Genomic DNA, 17,200 nt, shown 5'->3' with positions numbered 1-17,200 from the left:
ACAGTTTCATGTCATTTATAATAAAGTCTACATATCTCAAAATCAATGTCAGGTAGAAAATATCCAGAAAAACTAATACCTTAAAAATTACTTTGAGAAGCTACACAGTGATGGTGAGTTAAGACAACAAGAAATAGTAGCCTATCAGATCCCCAAATGGTGACCTTTATAAGCCTATATTTGCATGCAGGCCAGGTAGCCTAGGCCTACTTCTATGCACAATCAGGTGGGTGTCCTTACTCAAGACTGACAGGGAAACTCCAAACAAAAGACACTGAATAAATTGATTACTCGTAACTGGAATTAAATAAACCAAAACTCTCAAGTGTAGCCTAGGTTGTACACAATGACAAGACTGTAGTAGTAATAATAATAATAAATTAACAGTAATTACCCTAACCAAACAAACATTGTAGATCAGAAATGATGGGAATTAACAGTAAATGTACTACTGGATGGCACACCAGTGTCACCCCGCAGCCTCCGCAATGGATTAGTCCACTGAGACAGCCGTGAATCAGACAGGTGTCTCGTGTGCCATACATTCTTTAACATATTTGCCACTGCTTGTCTGAAAAACCAAACCATCGTCCAGTCGACTAAATGGGGTCAGCCCTACACAGCATAGCCTCAGGTTACACGCCCTCATTTATCACTAGCTAGCGGTGTGTCAACTATTATCGCTCCTGCATCCCAATCCAATAGCAAAATGTACAATTCAATGACAAGAACTGTTGCTGATCTTTCTCTCACACACACTCGCAATCGCACACTTACTCACTCACTCTCGCACTCGCACTCGCAATCGCAATCGCAATCGCACTCACTCACTCACTCACTCTCGCAATCTCACTCACTCTCGCAATCGCAATCTCACTCACTCTCGCAATCGCAATCGCACTCACTCTCGCAATCGCACTCACTCTCGCACTCGCACTCACTCTCGCACTCGCACTCACTCTCGCACTCGCACTCACTCTCGCACTCGCACTCACTCTCGCACTCACTCTCGCACTCGCACTCACTCTCGCAATCGCACTCACTCTCGCAATCGCACTCACTCTCGCAATCGCACTCACTCTCGCAATCGCACTCACTCTCGCAATCGCACTCACTCACTTGCACTCACTCTCGCAATCGCACTCACTCTCGCACTCACTCTCGCAATCGCACTCACTCTCGCAATCGCACTCACTCTCGCAATCGCACTCACTCTCGCAATCGCACTCACTCTCGCAATCGCACTCACTCTCGCAATCGCACTCAATTGCACTCACTCTCGCAATCGCACTCACTCTCGCAATCGCACTCACTCTCGCAATCGCACTCACTCTCGCAATCGCACTCACTCTCGCAATCGCACTCACTCTCGCAATCGCACTCACTCTCGCAATCGCACTCACTCTCGCAATCGCACTCACTCTCGCAATCGCACTCACTCTCGCAATCGCACTCACTCTCGCAATCGCACTCACTCTCGCAATCGCACTCACTCTCGCAATCGCACTCACTCTCGCAATCGCACTCACTCGCACTCACTCTCGCAATCGCACTCACTCACGCACTCTCGCACTCACGCACTCTCTCACTCACTCACTCTCTCACTCACTCGCACTCACTCTCGCACTCACTCTCGCACTCACTCTCGCACTCACTCTCGCACTCACTCACTCTCGCAATCGCACTCACTCACTCTCGCAATCGCACTCACTCACTCTCGCAATCGCACTCACTCACTCTCGCAATCGCACTCACTCACTCTCGCAATCGCACTCACTCACTCACTCTCGCAATCGCACTCACTCACTCACTCTCGCAATCGCACGCACTCACACGCACTCACTTGCACTCACTCACTCTCGCAATCGCACTCACTCACTCACTCTCGCAATCGCACTCACTCACTCACTCTCGCAATCGCACTCACTCACGCAATCGCACTCACTCACTCTCGCAATCGCACTCACTCACTCTCGCAATCGCACTCACTCACTCACTCACGCAATCGCACTCACTCTCGCAATCGCACGCACTCACACGCATTCACTTGCACTCACTCACTCTCGCAATCGCACTCACTCTCGCAATCGCACTCACTCTCGCAATCGCACTCACTCTCGCAATCGCACTCACTCTCGCAATCGCACTCACTCTCGCAATCGCACTCGCAATCGCAATCGCACTCGCAATCGCACTCACTCTCGCAATCGCACTCACTCTCGCAATCGCACTCACTCTCGCAATCGCACTCACTCTCGCAATCGCACTCACTCTCGCAATCGCACTCACTCTCGCAATCGCACTCACTCTCGCAATCGCACTCACTCTCGCAATCGCACTCACTCTCGCAATCGCACTCACTCTCGCAATCGCACTCACTCTCGCAATCGCACTCACTCACACGCACTCACTTGCACTCACTCTCGCAATCGCACTCACTCTCGCAATCGCACTCACTCTCGCAATCGCACTCACTCTCGCAATCGCACTCACTCTCGCAATCGCACTCACTCTCGCAATCGCACTCACTCTCGCAATCGCACTCACTCTCGCAATCGCACTCACTCTCGCAATCGCACTCACTCTCGCAATCGCACTCACTCTCGCAATCGCACTCACTCACACGCACTCACTTGCACTCACTCTCGCAATCGCACTCACTCTCGCAATCGCACTCACTCTCGCAATCGCACTCACTCTCGCAATCGCACTCACTCTCGCAATCGCACTCACTCTCGCAATCGCACTCACTCTCGCAATCGCACTCACTCACACGCACTCACTCGCACTCACTCTCGCAATCGCACTCACTCTCGCAATCGCACTCACTCTCGCACTCACTCTCGCACTCACTCTCGCACTCACTCTCGCACTCACTCTCGCACTCACTCTCGCACTCACTCTCGCACTCACTCTCGCAATCGCACTCACTCACTCTCGCAATCGCACTCACTCACTCTCGCAATCGCACTCACTCACTCTCGCAATCGCACTCACTCACTCACTCTCGCAATCGCACTCACTCACTCACTCTCGCAATCGCACTCACTCACTCACTCTCGCAATCGCACTCACGCACTCACTCTCGCAATCGCACGCACTCACACGCACTCACTTGCACTCACTCACTCTCGCAATCGCACTCACTCACTCACTCACTCTCGCAATCGCACTCACTCACTCACTCTCGCAATCGCACTCACTCACTCTCGCAATCGCACTCACTTACTCACTCACGCAATCGCACTCACTCACTCACTCACGCAATCGCACTCACTCTCGCAATCGCACGCACTCACACGCATTCACTTGCACTCACTCACTCTCGCAATCGCACGCACTCACACGCATTCACTTGCACTCACTCACTCTCGCAATCGCACTCACTCACTCACTCTCGCAATCGCACTCACTCACTCACTCGCAATCGCACTCACTCACTCACTCTCGCAATCGCACTCACTCACTCACTCTCGCAATCGCACTCACTCACTCACTCACTCTCGCAATCGCACTCACTCACTCACTCACTCTCGCAATCGCACTCACTCACTCACTCACTCTCGCAATCGCACTCACTCACTCACTCTCGCAATCGCACTCACTCACTCTCGCAATCGCACTCACTCACTCTCGCAATCGCACTCACTCGCAATCGCACTCGCTCACTCTCGCACTCGCTCACTCACTCGCTCACTCTCGCACTCGCTCACTCTCGCAATCGCACTAGCTCACTCTCGCAATCGCACTAGCTCACTCTCGCAATCGCACTAGCTCACTCTCGCAATCGCACTAGCTCACTCTCGCAATCGCACTAGCTCACTCTCGCAATCGCACTAGCTCACTCTCGCAATCGCACTAGCTCACTCTCGCAATCGCACTAGCTCACTCTCGCAATCGCACTAGCTCACTCTCTCTCACTCACTCACTCGCACTCACTCTCGCACTCACTCTCGCACTCACTCACCCACTCACTCACCCACTCACTCACCCACTCACTCACCCACTCACTCACCCACTCACTCACCCACTCACTCACGCACTCACTCTCGCACTCACTCTCGCACTCACTCTCGCACTCACTCACCCACTCACTCACCCACTCTCGCACTCACTCACTCACCCACTCACTCTCGCACTCACTCACCCACTCTCGCACTCACTCACTCTCGCACTCAATCACTCTCGCACTCGCAATCGCACTCAATCACTCTCGCACTCACTCACTCACCCACTCACTCTCGCACTCACTCACCCACTCTCGCACTCACTCACTCTCGCACTCAATCACTCTCGCACTCGCAATCGCACTCAATCACTCTCGCACTCGCAATCGCACTCACTCTCGCAATCGCACTCACTCTCGCAATCGCACTCACTCTCGCAATCGCACTCACTCTCGCAATCGCACTCACTCACTCACACTCACTCACTCTCGCAATCGCACTCACTCACTCTCGCAATCGCACTCACTCACTCACTCTCGCACTCACTCACTCTCGCAATCGCACGCACTCACTCTCGCAATCGCACGCACTCACTCACTCACTCTCGCAATCGCACTCACTCACTCTCGCAATCGCACTCACTCACTCTCGCAATCGCACTCACTCACTCTCGCAATCGCACTCACTCACTCTCGCAATCGCACTCACTCACTCACTCTCGCACTCGCACTCACTCACTCACTCTCGCACTCACTCACTCACTCTCGCACTCACTCACTCACTCTCGCACTCACTCACGCAATCGCACTCACTCACTCACTCACTCAATCGCACTCACTCACGCAATCGCACTCACTCACCCACGCAATCGCACCCACGCAATCGCACTCACCCTCGCAATCGCACTCACTCACTCACTCACTCAATCGCACTCACTCACGCAATCGCACTCACTCACCCTCGCAATCGCACTCACTCACTCACTCTCGCACTCACTCACTCTCGCACTCACTCACTCTCGCACTCACTCACTCTCGCACTCACTCACTCTCGCACTCACTCACTCTCGCACTCACTCACTCTCTCACTCACTCACTCTCGCACTCACTCACTCTCGCACTCACTCACTCTCGCACTCACTCACTCACTCACTCTCGCACTCACTCACTCTCGCACTCGCTCTCGCAATCGCACTCGCACTCACTCTCGCACTCACTCTCGCACTCACTCTCGCACTCACTCTCGCACTCACTCTCGCACTCACTCTCGCAATCGCACGCACTCACACGCACTCACACGCACTCACTTGCACTCACTCTCGCAATCGCACTCACTCACTCACTCACTCTCGCAATCGCACTCACTCACTCACTCTCGCAATCGCACTCACTCACTCACTCTCGCAATCGCACTCACTCACTCACTCACGCAATCGCACTCACTCTCGCAATCGCACGCACTCACACGCATTCACTTGCACTCACTCACTCACTCGCAATCGCACTCACTCACTCTCGCAATCGCACTCACTCACTCTCGCAATCGCACTCACTCACTCTCGCAATCGCACTCACTCACTCACTCGCACTCACTCACGCACTCACTCACTCTCGCAATCGCACTCACTCACTCACTCTCGCAATCGCACTCACTCACTCGCACTCACTCTCGCACTCACTCGCACTCACTCTCGCAATCGCACTCACTCTCGCAATCGCACTCACTCTCGCAATCGCACTCACTCTCGCAATCGCACTCACACTCGCTCACTCTCGCAATCGCACTAGCTCACTCTCGCAATCGCACTAGCTCACTCTCGCAATCGCACTAGCTCACTCTCGCAATCGCACTCACTCACTCTCGCAATCGCACTCACTCACTCTCTCTCACTCACTCACTCACTCACTCTCGCACTCACTCACTCACTCACTCACTCACTCACTCACTCACTCACTCACTCACCCACTCACTCACCCACTCACTCACCCACTCACTCACCCACTCACTCACCCACTCACTCACCCACTCACTCACCCACTCTCGCACTCACTCACCCACTCTCGCACTCACTCACCCACTCTCGCACTCACTCACCCACTCTCGCACTCACTCACCCACTCTCGCACTCACTCACCCACTCTCGCACTCACTCACCCACTCTCGCACTCACTCACCCACTCTCGCACTCACTCACCCACTCTCGCACTCACTCACCCACTCTCGCACTCACTCTCGCACTCGCAATCGCACTCACTCTCGCAATCGCACTCACTCTCGCAATCGCACTCACTCTCGCAATCGCACTCACTCTCGCAATCGCACTCACTCTCGCAATCGCACTCACTCTCGCAATCGCACTCACTCTCGCAATCGCACTCACTCTCGCAATCGCACTCACTCACTCACACTCACTCACTCTCGCAATCGCACTCACTCACTCTCGCAATCGCACTCACTCACTCTCTCTCACTCACTCACTCACTCTCACTCTCGCACTCACTCTCGCACTCACTCTCGCACTCTCGCACTCACTCTCGCACTCTCGCACTCACTCACCCACTCACTCACCCACTCACTCACCCACTCACTCACCCACTCACTCACCCACTCACTCACCCACTCACGCACTCACTCACCCACTCACTCACCCACTCTCGCACTCACTCACCCACTCTCGCACTCACTCACCCACTCTCGCACTCACTCACCCACTCTCGCACTCACTCACCCACTCTCGCACTCACTCACCCACTCTCGCACTCACTCACCCACTCTCGCACTCACTCTCGCACTCAATCACTCTCGCACTCGCAATCACTCTCGCAATCGCACTCACTCTCGCAATCGCACTCACTCACTCACACTCACTCACTCTCGCAATCGCACTCACTCACTCTCGCAATCGCACTCACTCACTCACTCTCGCAATCGCACTCACTCACTCACTCTCGCAATCGCACGCACTCACTCACTCTCGCAATCGCACGCACTCACTCTCGCAATCGCACGCACTCACTCACTCTCGCAATCGCACTCACTCACTCTCGCAATCGCACTCACTCACTCTCGCAATCGCACTCACTCACTCTCGCAATCGCACTCACTCACTCTCGCACTCACTCACGCAATCACTCACTCACTCACTCACTCAATCGCACTCACTCAATCAATCGCACTCACTCACTCGCAATCGCAATCGCACTCACCCTCGCAATCGCACTCACTCACCCTCGCAATCGCACTCACTCACCCTCGCAATCGCACTCGCTCACCCTCGCAATCGCAATCGCACTCGCTCACCCTCGCAATCGCACTCGCTCACCCTCGCAATCGCACTCGCTCACCCTCGCAATCGCAATCGCAATCGCAATCGCAATCGCAATCGCAATCGCAATCGCAATCGCACTCGCAATCGCACTCGCAATCGCACTCGCACTCAATCGCAATCGCAATCGCACGCACTCGCAATCGCAATCGCACTCGCAATCGCACTTGCACTCGCAATCGCAATCGCAATCGCACTCGCAATCGCACTCGCTCTCGCACTCGCTCTCGCACTCGCTCACTCTCGCAATCGCACTAGCTCACTCTCGCAATCGCACTAGCTCACTCTCGCAATCGCACTAGCTCACTCTCGCAATCGCACTAGCTCACTCTCGCAATCGCACTCGCTCACTCTCGCAATCGCACTCGCTCACTCTCGCAATCGCACTCACTCACACTCACTCACTCACTCACTCACTCACTCACTCACTCACTCACTCTCGCACTCACTCTCGCACTCACTCTCGCACTCTCGCACTCACTCACCCACTCACTCACCCACTCACTCACCCACTCACTCACCCACTCTCGCACTCACTCACCCACTCTCGCACTCACTCACCCACTCTCGCACTCACTCTCGCACTCAATCACTCTCGCACTCGCAATCGCACTCACTCTCGCAATCGCACTCACTCTCGCAATCGCACTCACTCTCGCAATCGCACTCACTCTCGCAATCGCACTCACTCACTCACACTCACTCACTCTCGCAATCGCACTCACTCACTCTCGCAATCGCACTCACTCACTCACTCTCGCAATCGCACTCACTCACTCACTCTCGCAATCGCACGCACTCACTCACTCACTCTCGCAATCGCACGCACTCACTCACTCTCGCAATCGCACGCACTCACTCACTCTCGCAATCGCACTCACTCACTCTCGCAATCGCACTCACTCACTCTCGCAATCGCACTCACTCACTCTCGCAATCGCACTCACTCACTCTCGCACTCACTCACGCAATCACTCACTCACTCACTCACTCAATCGCACTCACTCAATCAATCGCACTCACTCACTCGCAATCGCACCCACGCAATCGCACTCACCCTCGCAATCGCACTCACTCACCCTCGCAATCGCAATCGCACTCACTCACCCTCGCAATCGCAATCGCAATCGCAATCGCAATCGCACTCGCAATCGCAATCGCAATCGCACTCGCAATCGCAATCGCAATCGCAATCGCAATCGCAATCGCAATCGCACTCGCAATCGCAATCGCACTCGCAATCGCAATCGCACTCGCAATCGCAATCGCACTCGCAATCGCACTCGCACTCGCAATCGCAATCGCAATCGCAATCGCACTCGCAATCGCAATCGCAATCGCACTCGCAATCGCAATCGCACTCAATCGCAATCGCACTCGCAATCGCAATCGCACTCAATCGCAATCGCACTCGCAATCGCAATCGCACGCACTCGCAATCGCACTCGCACTCGCAATCGCACTCGCACTCGCAATCGCAATCGCACTCGCAATCGCACTCGCACTCGCAATCGCACTCGCACTCGCAATCGCACCTTAGCACTCACTCGCACCTTAGCACTCACTCGCACCTTAGCACTCACTCGCACCTTAGCACTCACTCGCACCTTAGCACTCACTCGCACCTTAGCACTCACTCGCACCTTAGCACTCACTCGCACCTTAGCACTCACTCGCACCTTAGCACTCACTCGCACCTTAGCACTCACTCGCACCTTAGCACTCACTCGCACCTTAGCACTCACTCGCACCTTAGCACTCACTCGCACCTTAGCACTCACTCGCACCTTAGCACTCACTCGCACCTTAGCACTCACTCGCACCTTAGCACTCACTCGCACCTTAGCACTCACTCGCACCTTAGCACTCACTCGCACCTTAGCACTCACTCGCACCTTAGCACTCACTCGCACCTTAGCACTCACTCGCACCTTAGCACTCACTCGCACCTTAGCACTCACTCGCACCTTAGCACTCACTCGCACCTTAGCACTCACTCGCACCTTAGCACTCACTCGCACCTTAGCACTCACTCGCACCTTAGCACTCACTCGCACCTTAGCACTCACTCGCACCTTAGCACTCACTCGCACCTTAGCACTCACTCGCACCTTAGCACTCACTCGCACCTTAGCACTCACTCGCACCTTAGCACTCACTCGCACCTTAGCACTCACTCGCACCTTAGCACTCACTCGCACCTTAGCACTCACTCGCACCTTAGCACTCACTCGCACCTTAGCACTCACTCGCACCTTAGCACTCACTCGCACCTTAGCACTCACTCGCACCTTAGCACTCACTCGCACCTTAGCACTCACTCGCACCTTAGCACTCACTCGCACCTTAGCACTCACTCGCACCTTAGCACTCACTCGCACCTTAGCACTCACTCGCACCTTAGCACTCACTCGCACCTTAGCACTCACTCGCACCTTAGCACTCACTCGCACCTTAGCACTCACTCGCACCTTAGCACTCACTCGCACCTTAGCACTCACTCGCACCTTAGCACTCACTCGCACCTTAGCACTCACTCGCACCTTAGCACTCACTCGCACCTTAGCACTCACTCGCACCTTAGCACTCACTCGCACCTTAGCACTCACTCGCACCTTAGCACTCACTCGCACCTTAGCACTCACTCGCACCTTAGCACTCACTCGCACCTTAGCACTCACTCGCACCTTAGCACTCACTCGCACCTTAGCACTCACTCGCACCTTAGCACTCACTCGCACCTTAGCACTCACTCGCACCTTAGCACTCACTCGCACCTTAGCACTCACTCGCACCTTAGCACTCACTCGCACCTTAGCACTCACTCGCACCTTAGCACTCACTCGCACCTTAGCACTCACTCGCACCTTAGCACTCACTCGCACCTTAGCACTCACTCGCACCTTAGCACTCACTCGCACCTTAGCACTCACTCGCACCTTAGCACTCACTCGCACCTTAGCACTCACTCGCACCTTAGCACTCACTCGCACCTTAGCACTCACTCGCACCTTAGCACTCACTCGCACCTTAGCACTCACTCGCACCTTAGCACTCACTCGCACCTTAGCACTCACTCGCACCTTAGCACTCACTCGCACCTTAGCACTCACTCGCACCTTAGCACTCACTCGCACCTTAGCACTCACTCGCACCTTAGCACTCACTCGCACCTTAGCACTCACTCGCACCTTAGCACTCACTCGCACCTTAGCACTCACTCGCACCTTAGCACTCACTCGCACCTTAGCACTCACTCGCACCTTAGCACTCACTCGCACCTTAGCACTCACTCGCACCTTAGCACTCACTCGCACCTTAGCACTCACTCGCACCTTAGCACTCACTCGCACCTTAGCACTCACTCGCACCTTAGCACTCACTCGCACCTTAGCACTCACTCGCACCTTAGCACTCACTCGCACCTTAGCACTCACTCGCACCTTAGCACTCACTCGCACCTTAGCACTCACTCGCACCTTAGCACTCACTCGCACCTTAGCACTCACTCGCACCTTAGCACTCACTCGCACCTTAGCACTCACTCGCACCTTAGCACTCACTCGCACCTTAGCACTCACTCGCACCTTAGCACTCACTCGCACCTTAGCACTCACTCGCACCTTAGCACTCACTCGCACCTTAGCACTCACTCGCACCTTAGCACTCACTCGCACCTTAGCACTCACTCGCACCTTAGCACTCACTCGCACCTTAGCACTCACTCGCACCTTAGCACTCACTCGCACCTTAGCACTCACTCGCACCTTAGCACTCACTCGCACCTTAGCACTCACTCGCACCTTAGCACTCACTCGCACCTTAGCACTCACTCGCACCTTAGCACTCACTCGCACCTTAGCACTCACTCGCACCTTAGCACTCACTCGCACCTTAGCACTCACTCGCACCTTAGCACTCACTCGCACCTTAGCACTCACTCGCACCTTAGCACTCACTCGCACCTTAGCACTCACTCGCACCTTAGCACTCACTCGCACCTTAGCACTCACTCGCACCTTAGCACTCACTCGCACCTTAGCACTCACTCGCACCTTAGCACTCACTCGCACCTTAGCACTCACTCGCACCTTAGCACTCACTCGCACCTTAGCACTCACTCGCACCTTAGCACTCACTCGCACCTTAGCACTCACTCGCACCTTAGCACTCACTCGCACCTTAGCACTCACTCGCACCTTAGCACTCACTCGCACCTTAGCACTCACTCGCACCTTAGCACTCACTCGCACCTTAGCACTCACTCGCACCTTAGCACTCACTCGCACCTTAGCACTCACTCGCACCTTAGCACTCACTCGCACCTTAGCACTCACTCGCACCTTAGCACTCACTCGCACCTTAGCACTCACTCGCACCTTAGCACTCACTCGCACCTTAGCACTCACTCGCACCTTAGCACTCACTCGCACCTTAGCACTCACTCGCACCTTAGCACTCACTCGCACCTTAGCACTCACTCGCACCTTAGCACTCACTCGCACCTTAGCACTCACTCGCACCTTAGCACTCACTCGCACCTTAGCACTCACTCGCACCTTAGCACTCACTCGCACCTTAGCACTCACTCGCACCTTAGCACTCACTCGCACCTTAGCACTCACTCGCACCTTAGCACTCACTCGCACCTTAGCACTCACTCGCACCTTAGCACTCACTCGCACCTTAGCACTCACTCGCACCTTAGCACTCACTCGCACCTTAGCACTCACTCGCACCTTAGCACTCACTCGCACCTTAGCACTCACTCGCACCTTAGCACTCACTCGCACCTTAGCACTCACTCGCACCTTAGCACTCACTCGCACCTTAGCACTCACTCGCACCTTAGCACTCACTCGCACCTTAGCACTCACTCGCACCTTAGCACTCACTCGCACCTTAGCACTCACTCGCACCTTAGCACTCACTCGCACCTTAGCACTCACTCGCACCTTAGCACTCACTCGCACCTTAGCACTCACTCGCACCTTAGCACTCACTCGCACCTTAGCACTCACTCGCACCTTAGCACTCACTCGCACCTTAGCACTCACTCGCACCTTAGCACTCACTCGCACCTTAGCACTCACTCGCACCTTAGCACTCACTCGCACCTTAGCACTCACTCGCACCTTAGCACTCACTCGCACCTTAGCACTCACTCGCACCTTAGCACTCACTCGCACCTTAGCACTCACTCGCACCTTAGCACTCACTCGCACCTTAGCACTCACTCGCACCTTAGCACTCACTCGCACCTTAGCACTCACTCGCACCTTAGCACTCACTCGCACTTTAGCACTCACTCGCACACTCTGGAACTATCCATCTTGTCTAATGATGTTTGTTAAATCAACAACAACCTAGACTGGTCTTTGATTTAAAGAAAATATGTTCACAGAGAAAATAACTTTGTCTCTCCACATGCATGGATTATAGACACACACACAATCAATAAGCTCTATGACTTGACTTACTGCAGTAGGTCTTTTCATTCTATGTGGAATGTAGTTCATTGACGGACTGTTATAGACTGCCATAAAATGAGGATTGAATTAGAATTCCATGGAGGCAGCAGAGTCAGGGCCACAGGTGTTGGGCATCATCCACGCACACACACTTAAGTGCTGACCAGACCGGACACGTCGCAAAATAAATTTAGAAACCCATGTTATTCAATTATTGCACCCACACTGCTTGCACGCGCCAACGAGCGTCTGCGACACCAAGGGCTAAAATAGATGTCGTTCCTATTTCTGACGCAGATCGCGCTGTAAGTCCTGCCTCTCCCATCTCCTCATTGGTTTATAGAAGCAGGTATACACGTGCCATCTCCTCATTGGTTTATAGAAGCAGGTACCCACGTGCCATATCCTCATTGGTTATACCCATGTGGGTGACAGAAAGATGAAAACTGTTTTGCCGGTAGTCGTGGTAATACAATGAAAGTTTAGATGCGATCACCATATAATTTAAACGATGAAAAAGCCTGGAAGGAGGAGAGATGACTAGAAACGATTCGGTTGGCCGTTTTATATGTGGATTAATTGTCGGAGTAGAGATCCTTGTCCATTTCAGGTAAAATAACAACTCAATGTTTATATCCCAGGACAAATTTGCTAGCAACAGCAAGCTAGCTAAATAGGACAAATGAACGTTAGCTAGCAAGTGCAAGCTAACTAGCTAAAATACCATACATGTTTAATGCTTTTCGACCTGTCCCCAAATTAATGTCATTGGTTCAGAGTTTGTTTTGATATTTTAACCTGCGTGTTGTGATCGCGTTTGGTGTGTGTGTGGGGGGGGGGGGGGGGGGGGGGGGGGGGGGGTAGCGCACGCGCGCTAGCGCACGCGCGCAGCTGGTTTGGGCAAGGTGTTAGTATTACTTTCACGACTCCATTTGGCTGTAAATTAAAAACACACATTTATGTCTGAATCAACTGAGGTTTACTGGTGATGAGGGCAACTATTAATCTACACTAAACAGGCCCTGCAGTGAGTGAGAGTGAGAGAGACAGGGCCAGTGATGAATCCATACTAAAAGCAGACAAAGCAAGGCTAACGAACACACACCTGACCTTTTCCCAATCCCCATGGCATTTGCAGCTCTATAGCGGAGGGGCAAGGACACCTCATTAACATAACACCTGGAACATAACAGACATTCATTGACAAGTTCACACACTCAAAAAAAGGTTGCTTTTCCAATTTGAAATAAGACTAGTCTATTTCTGCAGCGTTGTTTTGCTGTGTTTGTCTGGGAAGAAACATTGATTTAGATAGGAATGTTTCAATTATATTCTCCCATCTCATTATTTTATCCGTGGAATATCACATCTTTCTCTCTTCCTCCCCCAGCGTGGCCTTGAGGACAGAGCGAGGGGGAGAGGACAGAGCAAGGGGGAGAGGGAGTGTGTTTGAATAAACCAATAACTAACGTCGCTCAAACAAAAACGCTGGACAGGAACATGAATGACAAGAGAACAAGGCCCCCTGTATGTACTGGGTCTGGCAGGCGGGGGAGGGAGCTCAAGTGGTGGTGGGGACGGGGGGACAATCAGTTGTTCATTCAGTCCTATAAACCAACTGATCTACCAACCAATGGACTGACTCTGAAACACAATCCTCAGCCTGCACTGTCTCTGCATCATTCTAAAGAATCCACCTGTTCCCAAATGGCTGAAGAGACCCATCAGGAGGATCTCAAGTGTCTTCACTGCTGGTCACTGCACAAAGTCAATTTGGCCTAATGTCACATTTCTCTCTTCTTCCAACAGCGTGTGACTGTAGGCTGCTCTCTTCCCTGACCCTGCCAGCCCACCAGTCGCTCTCACACGCACACCAACGCGGTTTACTCAGCTGTAAAGACGACTTAACCGCTCACAGCTGACCCCATAGCCCTATTTCAATATAAAACATCACTATGGCAATGGGGTTCAAGCCCTCCTGACCCACATAGGATCTGCACCTCGGTAGGGGGTATTACAGTGTCGTTTTTGGGCTCAAAGTGGAATCCCATTCATTCTCTCTTCATTTTCTACTACATGTCTTTTATTGATTGTTTTCATACTATAGAAACCTACCTTAATTAAAAACAAATTTAACTCACTGTTATTACACTGTAAGCTGGGTTATGAGACTATATTAAATTGAAATTGATGAGAACTGAACTAAGCCTACCGTCCTCTACTAAGCTACTGAAACTCTGTCTGGTCATATCCTTAAAAACAAGATTTTCTTGGCTTAGCAGAGAACAGAAAACATTTTCCAAACAACCATTCTCCCGCAAAAAAAACACACAAACAAGTCCCGAACATTGTCGTGTAAGAGGCTCTTTCAGTAAAATCAGTGAAGTGAAGAGGGAGCTGTTTACACTTGAACTGGTTAAACAAGCATTTTCCCTGATAAATATGCAGAAACCTTTTGTTTTGTTTGCAACAATTTTCCTTCCCCTTAATTGCACTAGATCTTCTGTAAAATGGATTTGGGCTGATAAAGGTCCACACCATAAATAAATCAGAAAATACAATTTCTGGTCCGGATGATATTATTATTATTATTATGTTATGAACAACAATGCTCCTGAGTGACGCAGCGGTCTAAGGAACCGCATCACTACAGACCCTGGGTTGATCCCGGGCTGTATCACAACCAGCCGTTATTGGGAGTCCCATAGTGCGGCGCACAGATGGACCAGCGTCGTACGGGTTAGGGTTTGGCTGGGGTAGGCCGCCATTGTAAAATAAGAATTTGTTCTTAACTGACTTGCATAGTTATATAAAGGTTATATAAAAAATATTAAGAATGAAACCAACTACAGCAGGCCTCGGCTAGGTCACTACCCTCTCTTTCTGTGGCACTAAAGTTTGCATAGACAGTGTTTACTTTTTTGTCCATGGGAAAGGAAAAAATATAGAGGTCTGAGTTAAACTGCCACTACAAATAAATTAATATAGAGATTTACATTTGTTTGGGCTAACTTGCCTGATCACTCTGCAAGTATAGGGAGAGAATCTACACATCTGAGCTCGAAGCCTACCACACCTGAATAAATTAACCTTCTGAATACAGCAAATACATTACCAACATCTTTTGATCTTCATATGCAAGTGTGATGCCAAAAGATGGCACAGTTGAAAAGTTAAATATAGCCTAATATAGCCTATTTCTTATCACCTGGGAACATGAACAGCAGTGTGCGGTGTCTTCCTTCTTATTAGCCATGTTAGCTCCCCACTGACATTACATGGGGCATTTTTTTTTTAAAGACTATTAAACCGAATGTCTAGAATGAGTATTATGATGCATTTACATGACACTACAAACATTCTATGGCAGCCACGTTAGCTCAAAATTCGCTCAAACTCTAATTTAGCTTTTTTTTCTTCCATTAGTCCACTGCTGATGCAGTACCAAAATGTGTTGCAAGTCAGAGGTAAAGTAGTCAAAATATTGGACTTTCAAGAAGCACAGTGTCACCGGCCACATCATCATGGTTTTGTGGCTGGTGACACGATGTCCAATATCTTAAACTTGACTGCTGACATGAAAAACACTTAGGAAAAAAATACCAAAAGATAGTTTGAGTGGATTTTCCCTTTAACATTATTTGGTGAATATTTAAACAATACTATGCAACTGAATGTCTAGAATTAGAACAATATTCTCAGTTGGTCCAACTAATTATAAACTGGGTGGTTCGAGCCCTGAATGCTGATTGGCTGAAAGCCGTGGTATATCATGCTGTATACCAAGGGTATGACAAACATGTATTTTTACTGCTCTAATTATGTTGGTAACCAGTATATAATAGCAATAAACCACCTTAGGGGTTTGTGATGTATGGCCAATATACCACGGCTGCGTGCGATTGCGGTCTAGTTAGCTTATAAGGGCTGTATCCAGGCACTCCGCGTTGCGTCGTGTTAATAACAGCCCTTAGCCGTGGTATATTGGTCATATACCACATCCCTCGGGTCTTATATGGATCTGGGCACAGGTGTTTATTTAAAATACACAGGCCACAAGGACGCTATCAAGTGCGATTCTGCAGCCTCAATCACTTTATGGCGTTGGTGGCAACTAGGCTACACCCTGTTGCTGCACTGTTTACATTAAAAGCTATTTCTAACCCAATGTATGTGTTGTGAACTGGAACTAATCGAGGATGATGTGTCGGACAGAGGAAAGAAAAGGCGCAGGGGGACGTAAGGAATTGAAGGAGAAGCGTGGTCCTGGGGAAAGAGGATCAAGGACACGCAACAGCGCTAGGGTTGTATTTGGAAAAGAACAAGTGCACCTGCTGGCATCAGGAAGAAAAATATACTTCAATTGCCAACTGAACCACACCTTAGCAAAAACAACGCGTAGTCTACTTTACGCCGAAACGCATGTTACCGAGTGAGAGTGTCACTGTCAGAAAATA

General features: G+C 51.5%; 1 protein-coding gene across 2 annotated transcripts in view; it reads right to left on the bottom strand.

The window, feature by feature from the left end:
• The window catches only part of LOC129857576 (nectin-2-like), a 76,712-nt gene that overhangs the window by 58,847 nt on the left and 665 nt on the right, over nucleotides 1-17,200 (bottom strand). The window lies entirely within an intron of this gene.

The sequence above is a fragment of the Salvelinus fontinalis genome, chromosome 6, assembly GCF_029448725.1.
Source record: "Salvelinus fontinalis isolate EN_2023a chromosome 6, ASM2944872v1, whole genome shotgun sequence".
Lineage (NCBI taxonomy): Eukaryota > Metazoa > Chordata > Actinopteri > Salmoniformes > Salmonidae > Salvelinus > Salvelinus fontinalis.
This window is presented reverse-complemented; position numbering and strand designations above follow the sequence as displayed.